At 42.5% G+C, this 14,611-nt stretch overlaps 1 long non-coding RNA gene across 3 annotated transcripts; it reads left to right on the top strand.

The window, feature by feature from the left end:
* Nucleotides 1-2,826: 2,826 nt before the first annotated feature.
* LOC123426552 lies at nucleotides 2,827-5,000 on the top strand. 3 transcript variants are annotated; one of them, XR_006622266.1, is made up of 3 exons: nucleotides 2,879-3,155; nucleotides 3,296-3,597; nucleotides 4,780-5,000. It is a non-coding gene; the product is annotated as an uncharacterized LOC123426552 (long non-coding RNA). The 3 variants fall into 3 exon arrangements; XR_006622265.1 differs by having other exon boundaries at nucleotides 2,879-3,199; XR_006622264.1 differs by having other exon boundaries at nucleotides 2,827-3,597.
* Nucleotides 5,001-14,611: the final 9,611 nt, after the last annotated feature.

The raw sequence follows: 14,611 nt of genomic DNA, 5'->3' as shown, positions 1-14,611 counted from the left end.
CAAAAGGTTTCATTGTTTTTGGACTCTGGCTGGTATTGATTTTCTGCAAAATTCAAAAAATAAGCAAAAATAAGAATTGGCACTCGCAATAGGTTACTCTGTTAGGTCCGAAAAATTATATAAAATAGCATATTATTGTCACATCCATAGCTGCCCTTTGATGATTAGCAACACTGTGCTCATGTTTTATTATTGCATTAAAAATGGAAATAGAAATCAAAGATAAACCCTAGCACTTCCATATTCAACTCAATTCAAAACTTGTGATAAATCAATGAACCCAAAATGGCCTTTATTTTTTATAAATATTGGAAACAACAATTCAGGGTTGGAACTTACTTCTAAAATACATTTGGCATTTTATTTAAACCACAAAAGCCACTGATAATATCCAATTAAGTGGTTTTAAATATTTCTGGTTATTATAAAATGTTGAATCTTTTATGTGGGATTCGAAATATTACGAACAACACCCCAACAGTATTTTCACTATTTTAGAAATAGTTTGGAGCCAAAAATAAAATCAACAAGTGTCACATATGAATTAACAGAAACAGAAAAGAAAGAAAATGAGTAAAGACCTACGTGATGCTCACCTGGCCCAACCCATCTCCTCCCGTGTCGTCTTCCTCGCGCTAGTAGGCAGCAGGATGTGGCTGCCGCCTGCACTGGCGTGGCCACGCACCTGAGTGTGTGCCTAGGCTCCCCGTCGCACTGGCCGCGAAGAGATAAGCCTCCCACATCCATTCCAGCGCTCTCCCTCTCCCCATTCGCTCCCCTGTGCCCCTCCTCTTGGCCGCCATTAGAGCCAAGCTCAAGCTCGAGCTAGCCGTCGCCTCCGGCCGCCGCAAGCTCCCCCGAGCACGCTATCATCTCCGCCTCGATGAGCACGTCGTCCCCGCCAAAGGAAAAGAGCCCCCGAGCCCTGCATCACCCTCGTCACCGTCATCTTCTACCTTCGGCCATCGGCAAGTCGTCGTCGATCCGTCGGATCCACCGCCTCCCTGAGCAGCCTGAGCCTTTCATCGACACTGCAGTGAGCTCTTGAGAGTTTTCCCCCCAATTTCCCCTCCTTTTCCTGCACCCTAGCACCGAGGTCATCGGGCCCGAGCTCCGGCAGCCGCCATAGCTCGTCGCCGGTGCCCTCCGGCCACCCTCAGTCCCTCCCGATGCTCCTGTTAGATGGGGTCGAGCCTGGGCTTCATCCCAGTGCTCTCATATCCCGAAACCGAGGCATGTAGCGCGAACCAGAGCATCTCCGACGATCCCTCCGCCGCGACTAAGGTCGCCGGTGACCACCCTCCGGTGGGGGTTGACGTGGACAGCTCATTAGAGCTTAATCCAACCCCAAGGGCTACTGACAGTGGGCCCCAGAGTGGGTCAAACCCCACTTAGCCTCTAGTCAGCGCTATTATCCCCTGAGCCACTGACCAGTGGGCCCTATTGGTGAGGTTTGACCTGACCAGCCCCTGTTGACCCTGCTGATGTCATGCCGACGCAGTAAATCCAATTCTGTGATTAAATTAATTCCAGAAAATGCTGAAACTTTGGAAATTCATAGAAAATTAAATATAACAACGAATTTCACAAATAATATATGCAAATTGATCAGAAAGATTCAATGAGCACAATGGTGCTACCTTCATGCATGAAAAACAAAGTTATGGAATAGAATCAGGTCAAATCAATTAAAGGAATTTAGTAAATGTCCCATTTTAAATAGTATTTGAATTTGAATTCAAATCAGCATCAAACCAAAGGTTTGATAGCCACACTAGCTCATGCTACATTTTATTTCATGCCATGATCATGCATCATATTGTTGCATATGAATGTTATTGATTGTCGTTATTGTTTCGGTACGCTCTGCCCTTCCGGATACGTCTGATTATCCGACTGACGGATTTAATCCCTCTTCTGAACAACAAGGCAAGCACCCTTTTGGTCATCCCGATATAACCCCATGTTCCTGCTCCTGCTCCCACTTATTGCATTAGGACAAAATATTTCAAATGCTTTACTTTGGTAGCTGAACCTATTCCTTTGCATGACCTGTCATTGTCACAGTAAATAGCCAAACCTTGCAACCTAGCATACCTGGTAGTTGCTTCAGCCATGATGTGTCTTATCATGCTATGCTTGCTATGCCTAGGGTTCTGTCAGGTCTGTTTCGTCTGGGTGATGAACCGGAATAGTTGAATGTGTTCTAGTGACAAAGAATAAGTGTGGAACCTGATTTGGTAAAGGTACCGATGAAAGGCTATGTAGGAGTACATGGCGGGTTATTTCATTGAAACCGTCCTTAGAAACTGAGTTCTGTGTATGTAATCCAAGACTAGATACTACCACACGTTGGGATACTTAATTGACCCTCTCGGCTTATTAATCGCCTAGTACTCGGTCCAGGAGTTGCAAGTAGTTTCTGATGTTTATAATAATGCTGGAGGCCGTGCATAGTGCTGACCTTAGAGGTCGGCTATGATGCGGTAGGGAGTGCCACGGTGTACAAAGTGGCACCCGGATGGTGGGCTTCACTATAAGAAATATGTCAACTAGCGAGCTTGTGTGAGTGACCCCAGCTGAATTGGTCGTAAATCCACGACCATTTCGCTAGGAAGGGCTCAAATCCACGTCAGCTTGGTCGCAAAGCAGACAACACTTCTTAACGACCTTATTTCTACCTGATTACGACCAATATAAATGGTCGTGAGGTTGTGAACGTGGATGCATACTGCATTTTGATTGGACCATAGCCATGTCACGCGGGTCATGCATCGTATAATGTTGGATGCTGCGGGATCCAACGGCCGCCCTCACCCCGTTCTGATCCATCCTTATCCCCTCTCCCCGAAAACCCTAGCCTGCGCCCTCTCCCCCGATACATCCCTCCCCTCGTCCTCCCATCGCGCCGCCACCCAACCCGTCCCGCGACCCAGACCCAACCCCACCTGCTCCCCTGATCCCACCGGTGTGCTCTTCCTCCACATGGCCAAGGACCCTCCCTCCGCTTCATCCTCCCCTCGGCCAGATCTTGTGCGCACGACCTACAACGGCCATGCACCACCCTCCGATGGCTAGGGTTTCAGCCTCGTTGTCGCCGGCGAGGCTTCTCTGGTTGTAAACTGTCGTGACATGGATGGATCCGCGACGCGACGGTGAGGGCCTCCCTCCTCTAACCTCCATCGACGGCCATGGCTCGGTGAGCTCCCTGTTTGCTGGATCCAAACCCCTCCGTCATTCTCTCTCATTCCCATGTCCCGCCCTTGGTCCGATTCGATTCGACCTGGGGTTGTAGGCGGCCTCCATATACAAGGACTGGAGAGGAGGTTGACCAGGACCCCATGCCCATGACGCCGATTGCTCATCAAGGTCCCAACACAAGGAGAAGCGACCGCAGGTGCATCTTCAATCATTCCCAGCTCATATAGAATCCGCGGCAGCAATAGCAGCAGATGCATCTATGAAGATGAGGAGGCAATGCCAAGCAGCAGCAACAGCAACTCAAGGTCCGGCCTCCTTGCGTGGCACCGAATGATGGATGTACGCCTAGTCTTCCCGGCGATTTCGTTGTGAATCTGCAGCCACCGCTCGTTGTAGGTAATTCAGGTTCACTTCAGTCCGCTGCTAACTGGATGTTCAGGTTCAAGTCGTCTATACGTTAGTTAAGCAGTAAAATCTTCAGGTTCGGGTTCAGTTTAGTCTGTGTTAACTGAATGTTGAGGTTCAGGTTTCTAAACACACCATACCATTGCAGCACATGCTTATGTTCCAGAATTATTTGCTTGCACATGCATGTATGATCTAAACAAATTGCCCATGATTTCTATTGATTTCATGCATTATGTTCAAACACACACATACAGATAGACACACATTTCTTGGATGATTGATCATCAGTAATATGCTCCTTGGCTGTGTTAGGAATAATTTTGCAAGTGAGGAATGCGAGTAGTGCTGCTGCTTTGCTCCTTTGTTCACTTTGCTATCGCTTTGGTTCGCCGCTGGAGTATTAACTTTGTAACTTTAATAACTAATTATTTCAGTTAACTGAATTCTTTAATCATCACAAGCACGAGATTTTTAGTTAAGTTTACAACATTTAATCATGTGAGTAAATATTTTCACTCTTCCATATGATTCTAAGTTGTTTAAATATGAGGCTAGTTTAATCAAGTAAATATGAGCTTGAATTCAGTAGTAGCACCTGAAGCCTGTAGTAAGCAGTAAGAGTTCTTTTTCTATATATATGCGTCTTTGTGTCGGCCGGCGTACGGGTACTTTGTATGTATTCGTTTTATTAAATGCATTCTGGTTAGGATTTGGTCATGGCATCACCTTGATGTTTTGATTTCTTTAAATCTGGTTGCAAGTTTACTGTTTTTCCACAACCATCAACTTACACTTTGGGCATTGGGCATTGGAATTTAGGCATTTATGTATAATTTTAGTTTTGGATGTATCCAATGCAAAATTACTGTCATCTGTCAAGTTGATTCTAAAATGTCTCATGATCTTCATTTCAGATGGTGATGTCTGGATATAGTACCAATTTATCTTACATGATAGCATTGTCTCGTGTATCAATTTTTTGTTAATGGAAATGTTAAGAAATCATGAAATTTATTTGGACTTGCACACATTAGGTAAGAAAGGATCGCTAATCTGGTTGTCCAAATGATGGTAAAACTTAGGCTCTTGCATGGTTTTTGGATTTATGGTTCTGTTAGCATATATTATTCATATTGAGACTGAACATGTGGCTTTTCTTCTCATCTACAGGAGAGTGACAGGAGAGTTACAGGATTATTATTTTTAAAGAAGTTGGAAGTCCAAGTCAATGACTTGCTTTATATGTCTGTTGTAATGTCAAATTTTCTGGGAATTTGGATGTATTGTTCATCTTGCTGAGAATTTTGTGTATATTTGCTCGCTAAATTTATTAATCAAATGCTAGAATTCATGTACAAATCCTTGGAATAATATTTTGTGTTTACTTGAAATGCATTTTTGGATTGAACATGGTCAAAAAAGAATATATTAGTATTAAACTTAGGTTGATTCTATGTTTGTGTTGTCACATGTATTTGAAAGACACAGGCCTCGCCCAAATGAAAAACTGGCCAAAATGTGTATAGGATAAGATATATCTGTGCCTTCATAATTCTACAAACCAAAAAGAATGGGATTACAAAAAGCACAAGGTCTAACAAATAAATGGACTACTAAAATCTCGAGGCCCAAAATTGAATGGGCTGTAGAAAACCCACTAACGACCTTTTCATTTTGTCGTAATTTTGCCATGTCAGCTTGCCACGTCAGATCCGACATGGTGTGGGCAGATTGCGAGCGACCAAAACATTGATCGTAGAATCAACGACCTTTTATTTTGGTCGTTATAGTTCATTAGAGACCCTCAGCTTTTGACCTTCTATTTTTGGTCGTAGAAAGGTCGCAAATGGAAACCAACTACCATTCGGTGACAAATATTGAAGGTCGTTAGTTAGCATATTTCTTGTAGTGCTTGGGAACCCTGCGCACATCATTTGGGGACGTGGCGGAAACCTTGGCCGGACATTCGTCCGGGCTCACTCTCAAATAGGCGATAAACCTAGACTAGGTATTAGTGTGGTTAACGGTCGTGGCCGACTCCCTTGTTGGGCTTCCGCTTGAAGGTTGCCAAGGTGCATGACGTGCACATGGCGATAAGTGGCGAGAGCGTGTGTGAAGAAGTACACCCCTGCAGGGTTATGATCTATTCGAATAGCCGCGTCCGAGGATATGGACTACTTGGAGACATATGTTGTTCATAGATGACTTTAATGGCTACTCATAAAAGTATCAATATAAGTGTGAGTATCATGTATGTCATTTCCGTAGGGAGACAAAAAGGAGTCCAGGATATTGTATTGTTGTGGTAGTAGTGGACTCGTGTACGACTTATGAAAGTTGTTAAAACTATTTAAAATTGTAGTTTAGTCTAGCTAAGAGTCAAAGCTGGCTCGCTGCATGAAACTCCACAACCCCTTTATTGATACATGTGCATGAGTAGATAGATCTGTTCTAAAGTCTTGCTGACTGCTTTTGTACTCATGTTTGCTTAATAAATGTTGCAGAGGATACCCATGGGCCAATAGGTGGGTTCTATCTAGACCTCGATGATGACGAGTAGCTCGTGTCTGATACATCTCCAACGTATCTATAATTTTTTATGGTTTCACGCTATTATCTTGTCAAACTTTGGATGTTTTGCATGCCTTTTATATATTTTTTGGGACTAACTTATTAACTCAGTGTCAAGTGCCAGTTCCTGTTTTTTCCATGTTTTTGATCCCTTTCAGAGGAGATTTTGAAATGGAGTCCAAAGGAAGAAAATCCCCGAAAAGATTTTTTCCGGAATGGAAGAAGATCGGGAAGTTTGGGAGCCAAGGCAGGAGAGCCTCAGGGCCCCACAAGACCCCACCCCGCGGCCAGGGGGGAGGCCGCGCCACCCAGGCTTGTGGGCCCCCTGAGCATCCCCTGACCTAGGGGTTGCGCCTATAAATTCCCTAAAAATCCCAAACAAATCACGAGATCATCGAAAGTACTTTTCCGCCGCCGCAAGCTTCTATCTCCGCAAGATCCCATCTGGGGCACTTCTTGGTGCCCTACCGAAGGGGGGATTCGTACACGGAGGGCTTCTTCATCAACACCATGATCTCTCCGATGATACGTGAGTAGTTCACCATAGACCTATGGGTCCATAGCTAGTAGCTAGATGACTTCTTCTCTCTCTTGGATCTTCAATACAAAGTTCTCCATGATCTTCATGGAGATCTATCCGATGTAATCTTCTTTTGCGGTGTGTTTGTCGAGATCCGATGAATTGTGGATTTATGATCAGATTATCTATGAATCTTATTTGAGTTTCTTCTGATCTCTCTTATGCATGATTTCATATCCTTGTAATTCTCTTTGAGTTGTGGGTTTTGTCTGGCCAACTAGATCTATGACTCTTGCAATGGGAGAAGTGTCTGGCCAACTCAATACACTAGATGCATGCTGGATAGTGTTCGATGTGTGGAGTAATAGTAGTAGATGCATAAAGTATCGGTCTACTTGTCTTGGATGTGATCCCTATATGTATGATCATTGCCTTAGATATCGTCATGACTTTGCGCGGTTCTATCAATTGCTCGACAGTAATTTGTTTACCCACCGTGATATTTGCTATTATGAGAGAAGCCTCTAGTGAACACTATGGCCCCCAGGGTCTACTCCACACCATATTTTCAGCCTTACACTTTTTACTTCGTTGCACTTTCTGCCTTCAGATCTCACTTTGCAAACAATCTTGAAGGGATTGACAACCCCTTTGAAGCGTTGGGTGCAAGCTTGTTTTTGTTTGCGTAGGTACTCTGGACTTGACGAGGCCCTCCTTCTGGATCAATACCTTGGTTCTCAAATTAAGGGAAATACTTACTGCTCCTGTGCTGCATCACCCTTTCCTCTTCAAGGGAAAAACCGACGCAAACCAGAGAAGTAACAAGAAGAATTCCTAAGCGCCAGGGAAGGACTTTTGTTGCCACAATATAAGAATTTTTGGCGCCGTTGCCCGGGAGGAAGATCAAGTCAAGAACTCATCCAAGTAGGTGTCGCAAACTCATCTCTTGCATTTACTTTTTTTGCCAGTTGCCTCTCATTTTCCTCTCCCCCACTTCACCAATTTTCCTTTTTCGTTTGCCTTTTTCGTTCGCCCTTTTTCTCACTTGCTCTTTGTTTGCTTGTGTGCCTTCTTGCTTGTTGAAGTCACCATGAACGAAAACACCAAACTTTGTGACTTCTCGAATACTAATAATAATGATTTTATTAGTACTCAGATTTCTCCCGCCACTAGTGCGGAGTCATACGAAATCAATGCCACTTTGTTGAATCCTATTATGAAAGAGCAATTGTCTGGCCTTCCTAGTGAAGATGCCGCATCCCATCTCAATACCTTCATTGAGCTTTGCGATATGCAAAAGAAAAAATATGTGGATAATGACGTGATTAAATTCAAGCTTTTTCCTTTCTCATTGCGAGATCGCGCAAAAACTTGGTTTTCTTCTTTGCCCAAAAATAGCATCGATTCTTGGGATAAGTGCAAAGAGGCTTATACATCCAAGTATTTTCTGCCGGCTAAGATCATGAATAGTAATGATATCATGAATTTCAAGCAACTTGATCATGAACATGTTGCACAATATTGGGAGAGAATGAAATTAATGATTTGAAATTGTCCCGCTGATGGGTTGAGTCTTTGGATGATTATTCAAATCTTTTACGCTGGCTTGAATTTCGCTTCTAGAAATATCTTGGACTCCACCTCAGGTGGAACGTTCATGGAAATCACGTTAGGAGAAGCCACAAAGCTGTTAGACAACATCATAACGAACTACATTCAGTGGCACACTGAAAGGTCACCTACTAGTAAGAAGGTACACGCTATAGAAGAAATTAATTTGTTGAGTGCTAAGATGGACGAGTTAATGAATTTGGTTGCTAGTAGAAGTTCTCCTTTGGATCCTAATGATACGCCCTTGTCTTCTTTGATTGAGAGTAGCAACGATAGCTTGGACGTTAATTTTGTTGGTAGGAATAACTTTGGCAACAACAATGCATTTAGAGGAAACTTTGTTCCTAGGCCTTTTCCTAGTAACTCCTCTAATAACTTTGGCAACTCCTACAACAATACTCATGGAAATTACAATAGATTACCCTCTGATCTAGAGAGTAATATCAAAGAGTTCATCAACTCTCAAAAGATTTTCAATGCATCCATAGAGGAAAAACTACTCAAAATTGATGATTTGTCTAAGAGCGTTGATAGAATTGCTTGTGATGTTGATGCTTTGAAAGTTAGATGCGCTCCTCCCAAAATCAAAATGGATGAAACTTTGAAAGCTATGCGTGTTTCCATGATTGAGAGCCAAGAAGGAATCGCCCAAATTCGTGCTAGACATGAATGGTTTAAAAAGGCGTGTTCTCGTGATGAGAATCACGAAGATCTTAAAGTGCTTGGTGTGACTTCCGTTGAATCTTTGTTTTCTTGTGTCAAACATAATGATTATGGGGCTGGATATTAATCCACTTTGGTTGAAAAGTGCCCCAACGATCCGGAGTCCATCTATCTTGATGCTAAAAGCATTAAAATTGGAGTAGAAGATGTTAAAACTTTGAGTAGTAATGAAATTACTACCGTGGATTTCAAGGAATTCAATTATGATAGTTGCTCCTTGATTGAATGCATTTCCTTGATGCAATCCATTTTGAACTCTCCACATGCTTATAGGCAAAACAAGGCCTTTACCGATCATATCGTCGAAGCTATGATAAAATCTCTTCAAGAGAAACTTGAATTGGAAGTCTCTATCCCTAGAAAGCTTCATGATGAGTGGGAACCTACCATCAAAATCAAAATAAAAAACAATGAGTGCAATGCTTTGTGTGATTTGGGTGCTAGTGTTTCTACAATTCCAAAGTCTTTATGTGATGTTCTTGGTTTTAATGAGATTGAAGAGTGTTCTCTTAATTTGCATCTTGCTGATTCTACTATCAAGAAACCCATGGGAAGGATCAATGATGTTCTTGTTATTACAAATAGGAACTATGTACCCGTGGATTTAGTTGTGCTTGACATTGATTGCAATCCTACATGCCCTATTATTCTTGGTAGACCTTTCCTAAGGACTATCGGTGCTATCATCGATATGAAGGAAGAGAATTATTAGATTTCAATTTATTTTAAGGAAGGGCATGGAACACTTTCCTAGAAAAAAATAAGATTGCCTTATGAATCCATGATGAGGGCCACTTATGGTTTGAGCACCAAAGACGAAGATACGTGATTCTATCGCTTTTATGCCTAGCTAAGGGCGTTAAACAATAGCGCTTGTTGGGAGGCAACCCAATGAATTTATCTTTTGCTTTCTGTTTTTTTGCGTCCACATTTTCATAATTCTGTTGTGATTGTGTGTTTTGTGTTTCTTTTTGTGTTTGAGCCAAGCAAAACCTTTATGACTAGTCTTGGTATTGATTGTTCGATCCTGCTGGAAAAAGACAGAAACTTTTCGCTCATGAGATGATTTTTCATTTTTATTCAGAAAGAGAATTTGAGTTGATTCTTTTGGCTGCTGGTTGATATGCTTTTTTCCCAGGCCGTCGTAAATGTTCAGATTTTTTGAGGTACAAGAAGTATACGAAGTATACAGATTGCTACAGACTGGTCTTTTTTGACAGATTCTGTTGTTGTTGAGTTGGTTGCTTGTTTTGATGAATATCTGGTTAGTATCGGAGGGTACTAGCCATGGAAAAGTGAGAATACAGTAGCCCAACACCAATATAGATAGAATTCAAGTTTTCTACAGTACCAGAAGAAGTGGTAGTTTGTTTTCTTGTGCTAATGTTATCACGAGTTTCTGTTTAAGTTTTGTGTTGTGAAGTTTTCAAGTTTTGGGTGATGTTCTCATGGACAAAGAGATAAGGAGTGGAAAGAGCTCAATCTTGGGGATGACCAAGGCATCCCAAGCCAAATTCAAGGACACCAAAAAGCCTAAGCTTGGGGATGCCCCGGGAAGGCATCCCCTCTTTCGTCTTCAATCCATCGGTAACATTACTTGGAGCTATATTTTTATTCACCACATGATATGTGTTTTGCTTGGAGCGTCTTGTATCTTAGGAGTCTTTTCTTTTGTTGTGTCACAATCATCCTTGTTGCACACCTTTTTGAGAGAGAGAGACATGCAGTCATCGTGATTTTGCTAGAATGCTCATAGTGCTTCACTTATATCTTTTGAGCTAGATACTTTTGCTCTATGTGCTTCACTTATATCTTTTAGAGCACGGCGGTGCATGATTTGGTAGTTGGCTTATGCTATGAAAGTAGTCCCAAAGGTGATAGATACCCAAAGAGGATGCAAAAATCTCCATCTTCATGTGCATTGAGTAGAAAGAGAAGATTTGATTCCTCTCAAATAGTTTTGAGACATGGATTTGGTAACATTAAGTGTTATGTTACTAGGGTGTTGTGAATCTAGAAATACTTGTGTTGAAGTTAGTGATTCCCGTAGCATGCACGTATGGTGAACCGCTATGTTAGGAAGTCGGACCATAATTGATCTATTGATTGTCATCCTTTGTGTTGAGGTCGGGATCGCCTGATGGTTTACACCTACCAATCCTTCCCCTCGGAGTATGTGTTTAGCACTTTGTTTCGATTACTAATAAAAACTTCCGCAACAAGTATGTGAGTTCTTCATGACTAATGTGAGCGCATGGTATAGATGCACTTTCACCTTCCACCATTGCTAGCCTCTCTAGTGCCGCACAATTCTCGCCGGTACGCAAACCCACCAAATTCCTTCCTCAAAACAGCCATGATATCTACCTACTATGGCATTTTCATATCCATTCCGAGATATATTGCCATGCAACTCCCACCGTTCCGTCTCCTGACTTGTGCCGTCACTCTGATATTGCCATTGCATGATCTTAAGATAGCTAGCGAGATGTTTCAACGTCATACGCCATGCTAGATCGTTGCACATCCCGATACACTTCCGGAGGCATTTCCTAAGGAGTCATCATCATTGTGAGCTTTGAGCTGTGAGTAAATAAAAGTGTGATGATCATCATTATTAGAGCATTGCCCCATGTAGAAATAAAAAAAATACCAAAGAGCCCAAAAACAAAAAAGAAAGAGAAAATAAAATAAAAAAAGATGCATAAGAGCCCAAATGAAAAAAAGAAAAGAGAGAAGAAGAGAGAATGGACAATGTTACTATCTTTTTCCACACTTGTGCGTCATAATAGCACCATGTTCTTCATGATTGAGAGCGTCTTGCTTTGTCACTACCATATGCTAGTGGGAATCTTCATTATATAACTTGGCTTGTATATTCCAATGATGGGCTTCCTCAAAATTGCCCTAGGTCTTCGTGAGCAAGCAAGTTGGATGCACACATACTTATAGCTCTAGTGCATCTCTTGTATGGCAATCCCTACTCATTCACATTGATATCTATTAATGGGCATCTCCATAGCCTATTGATACGCCGAGTCAATGTGACCATCTCCTCCCTTTTTGTCTCACAACCACCACCACACTCTATTCCACCTATAGTGCTATATCCATGGCTCGCGCTCATGTATTGCGTGATAGTTATAAAAAGTTTGAGAAAGTAAGACTGCCAAAACAATTACTTGGCCAATACCAGGGTTGCATGATTTACATTAGTTGTGTGAGGATGGTGGAGCATAGCCCGACTATATGATTTTATAGGGATAACTTTCTTTGGCCTTGTTATTTTGAAAGTTCATGATTACTTTGCTAGTTTGCTTGAAGTATTACTGTTTTCATGTCAATAGCAAACTATTGTTTTGAATCTTACGGATCTGAACATTCATGTCATGTGAAAGAAGTTGCAAAGGACAACTATGCTAGGTAGCATTCCACATCAAAAATTCATTCTTTATCACTTCCCTACTCGAGGACGAGCAGGAGATAAGCTTGGGGATGCTTGATACGTCTCCAACGTATATATAATTTTTGATGGTTTCATGCTATTATCTTGTCAAACTAAGGATGTTTTGCATGCCTTTTATATATTTTTTGGGACTAACTTATTAACTCAGTGCCAAGTGCCAGTTCCAGTTTTTTCCATGTTTTTGACCCCTTTCAGAGGAGATTTTGAAACGGAGTCCAAACGGAAGAAAATCCCCGAAAAGATTCTTTCCAGAATGGAAGAAGATCGGGAAGCTTGGGATCCAAGGCAGGGGAGCCTCAGGGGCCCCACAAGCCCCCACCCCGCGGCCAGGGGTTAGGCCGCGCGACCCAGGCTTGTGGGCCCCTAAGCGTCCCCTGACCTAGGGGTTGCACCTATAAATTCCCTAAAAATCTCAAAAAAATCAAGATATCATCGAAAGTACTTTTCCGCCGCCGCAAGCTTCTGTCTCCGCAAGATCCCATCTAGGGCACTTCCTGGTGCCCTGCCGGAGGGGGATTCGGACACGGAGGGCTTCTTCATCAACACCATGACCTCTTCGATGATGCGTGAGTAGTTCACCATAGACCTACGGGTCCGTAGCTAGCTAGTATCTAGGTGCCTTGTTCTCTCTCTTGGATCTTCAATACAAAGTTCTCCATGATCTTCACGGAGATCTATCCAATGTAATCTTCTTTTGCGGTGTGTTTGTCGAGATCTGATGAATTGTGGATTTATGATCAGATTATCTATGAATCTTATTTGAGTTTCTTCTGATCTCTCTTATGCATGATTTCATATCCTTGTAATTCTCTTCGAGTTGTGGGTTTTGTATGGCCAACTAGATCTATGATTCTTGCAATGGGAGAAGTGCTTGGTTTTGGGTTCATACCGTGCGGTGACCTCACCAAGTGACAGAAGGGGTAGCGAGGCACGCATCGTGTTGTTGCCATCAAGGGTAAAAAGATGGGGTTTTCATTATTGGTTTGAGATTATCGCTCTACATCATGTCATCTTGCTTAAGGCGTTACTCTGTTCGTCATGAACTCAATACACTAGATGCATGATGGACAGCGGTCGATGTGTGGAGTAATAGTAGTAGATGCAGAAAGTATCGGTCTACTTGTCTCGGACGTGATGCCTATATGTATGATCATTGCCTTAGACATCATCATGACTTTGTGCAGTTCTATCAACTGCTCGACAGTAATTTGTTCACCCACCGTGATATTTGCTATTATGAGAGAAGCCTCTAGTGAACACTATGGCCCCCAGGGTCTACTCAACAACATATTTTCAGCCTTACACTTTTTACTTCGTTGCTCTTTCCGCCTTCAGATCTCACTTTGCAAACAATCTTGAAGGGATTGACAACCCCTTTGAAGCGTTGGGTGCAAGCTTTTTTGTGTTTGCGCAGGTACTCTGGACTTGACGAGGCCCTCCTTCTGGATCGATACCTTGGTTCTCAAACTGAGGTAAATACTTACTGCTCCTGTGCTGCATCACCCTTTCCTCTTCAAGGGAAAAACCGACGCAAACCAGAGAAGTAACAAGAAGAATTCCTAAGCACCAGGGAAGGAATTTTGTTGCCGCAGTAGTGTCCCAGCTAGGACCTGGCCCCTTTTAGAAGGGATCTGTAGATAGGCTATGTGCCTTTTCCATTCATCTGTCTGTACTCATACAACTTTTATGCTTCCGCTTGGTTTGTATGACTCTGCTTGTATGACTTGAGTGTCGGTTCATGTGACCCCTGCCTGTATGATAATATTATGTAAGACTCTTCCGAATCTTCTAAATAAATGTTGTAATAATGTATGGTTATGTTGTGATGACATTGTTGTATCTATGCATATCGAGTATGTCATGCGTACGTGTGATGCACTGTGATATGTATGGGATTCGACACCTAGTCGTATGCCCTTAGTAGCTCTCTATACATAGAAATGCCCCTTTGTGCTTCCAATGAGCCTTGGTAGTTCGCTACTGCTCCAGACACATTGGTTGACCAGCATGTATCCCTACGGGGAAAGGTCACGCTTTGTAATGGAGTCCTTGTAGCATGCTATGACTCGTCTACACTCGCTGATGACCGACACCTGCTTTGTTGGGTTATG

This window comes from Hordeum vulgare, chromosome 2H (assembly GCF_904849725.1).
Source record: "Hordeum vulgare subsp. vulgare chromosome 2H, MorexV3_pseudomolecules_assembly, whole genome shotgun sequence".
Taxonomy (NCBI): domain Eukaryota; kingdom Viridiplantae; phylum Streptophyta; class Magnoliopsida; order Poales; family Poaceae; genus Hordeum; species Hordeum vulgare.
Note: the sequence above shows the minus strand (reverse complement) of the source record. Positions and strands in the feature narration are given on the sequence as shown.